Raw genomic sequence first — 1,913 nt, forward strand, 5'->3', positions numbered from 1 at the left:
AAAATAATAAAAGAAAGTGACTATTATTGTTTTTAAGTGGTTAAAAATTACTCACCCGCGATGTAATTATTTCAATTTCAACACACAATCTGTTTCAAAATAAGTATACCGAACTCTGAAATAATAATTTTTACTTATTTGTTAAGATAACGATGGATTGGTAGATGCGAAAGAATGCTTGATAATTAATGTAAAATTTCATGTTTCATGTATACATTTTTCCATAAAAATCAAAAGCATGATTAATGGCGGGTATAATATAAAGTATTCATATAATACATTGTATAAAGTTTTAGAGACAATTAATGTCCTTAAAATGAAATGCGTCTTATACACATCGCAGCGTATGACATGAACTTTTATGATTGTTCTGTTTAGTTGCACGTCCAGAATCCAAATTCCGTCATTGCTGTCTTTTTCGCCGCCCATATTTTAAGGCAACGAATTGGCGGAGTCGTTAGAGTGTTGGATAAAATGCCTCCCGCTATTTGTTTCGACACTCAACGTTCAAATTCCGCCAAGGTCAACTTTACATGTCAACTTTTTTTGGAATCGATAATACAAAAAAAAAAAGTATCAGTCTAGGGCAGTGGATTGACGAAATTGTTAGTTCATCATCGGACGGAACATCTTATGGTATCTGCCCCATCACCATGGCACTTCTATCAAGAATTGTGACCAACGGATAGTACCAGCAATTTGAAAAGACCAATGGATATATAGTTTCTTTGATTGATCAAAAGATCGAGTGCCACCACCACCACCATTTGTTCTGGCAGCAATGTAACAGTGGTGTATCGGGTTCAATTTGCTAGTATTGTGTCGATGTGAGGAATCATATATTATGGTAGGATAGTGGCGATTGAAATTGTAGAAGCCTAGACTAAATTCATTACAGTCTTTGGTTTCCTCCTTCTAGCATAATTTCAACTATCTTCCCTTTGTATACAAATATCGGTGCTGATTTTAAGGAAAAGGATTTTCAAATTATATTTTTTGGTTTACACGAGCGCAGTAGGATAGCTGAAACGATAAAGCACAGAGCAAAATGACGTTCCTCTTGCAAGCTGTTGATAGTGAACAATCATGGCTCTAGACATGATATAAAGCTGTAAGTTGACTTGGTTCAACGAGATCAATGCAACGTCAGATTTTTTTCCCACTTTTGTAAGTTCGTTGACTTATCTTATATATAAGAAAGTAAATGCAATATACCATAATTGGATTTTTTTAATCAACAGTAAATGTACATACCTATATGCTAAACTTGGAGAAGCCTTCCATGTTTTTACTCTCTGTCTTGCAGAATGAAGTTTCTGAAGACTTACTAGATGATTATATTTTTTATCTGAACCTTCTCTTTCCATTGACTGTTTAAACACTTTGTAACATAACCGACTGCGCCTATAAATATATGTATGCGTGCATGCATGTACGTATGAATGCATGTGTGTCTATATGTATGTATGTATGTATGTATGTATGTAAGTATGTACTCTCTATTCTCTATACAGCACGCACAGCATGAGAAACTAAAAATTCCATAACTGAAATATATTTATGTTTAAATCATTTATTGTCTTCCTGTGGAACGAATCCCACACATATGCCCATTTTTAGAATAAAGTGATATATGTAACAAAAAGCGCGTTTTCAGAATAATTATATCGTGACATCCTCTCTCTTTTACTCTTTTCCTCTTTTACTTGTTTCAGTCATTTGACTGTGGCCAAGCTGGAGCACCGCCTTTAATCGAGCAAACCGACCGCATGGCTTTTTCTTTGTAATCCTAGTACTTATTCTATCGGTCTCTTTTGCCGAACCGCTAAGTTACGGGGACGTAAACACACCAGCATCGGTTGTCAAGCGATGTTGGGGGGACAAACACAGACACACACACACACACACACACA

The 1,913-nt window shown here is 35.4% G+C and overlaps 2 protein-coding genes across 8 annotated transcripts in view; one reads left to right on the forward strand and one right to left on the reverse strand.

Annotated features, from left to right (window-relative positions):
• Positions 1–150, reverse strand: part of LOC106876533 (uncharacterized) — a 152,231-nt gene extending 152,081 nt beyond the window's left edge. Inside the window, exon 1 of the mRNA XM_014925136.2 lies at positions 56–150. The gene's annotated coding sequence lies outside the window, so the exon portion shown is untranslated. The remainder of the gene's footprint in view (positions 1–55) is intronic.
• The window catches only part of LOC106876553 (major egg antigen), a 224,149-nt gene that overhangs the window by 78,348 nt on the left and 143,888 nt on the right, over positions 1–1,913 (forward strand). The gene's annotated exons all lie outside the window — the stretch shown is intronic.

The sequence above is a fragment of the Octopus bimaculoides genome, chromosome 5, assembly GCF_001194135.2.
Source record: "Octopus bimaculoides isolate UCB-OBI-ISO-001 chromosome 5, ASM119413v2, whole genome shotgun sequence".
NCBI lineage: Eukaryota > Metazoa > Mollusca > Cephalopoda > Octopoda > Octopodidae > Octopus > Octopus bimaculoides.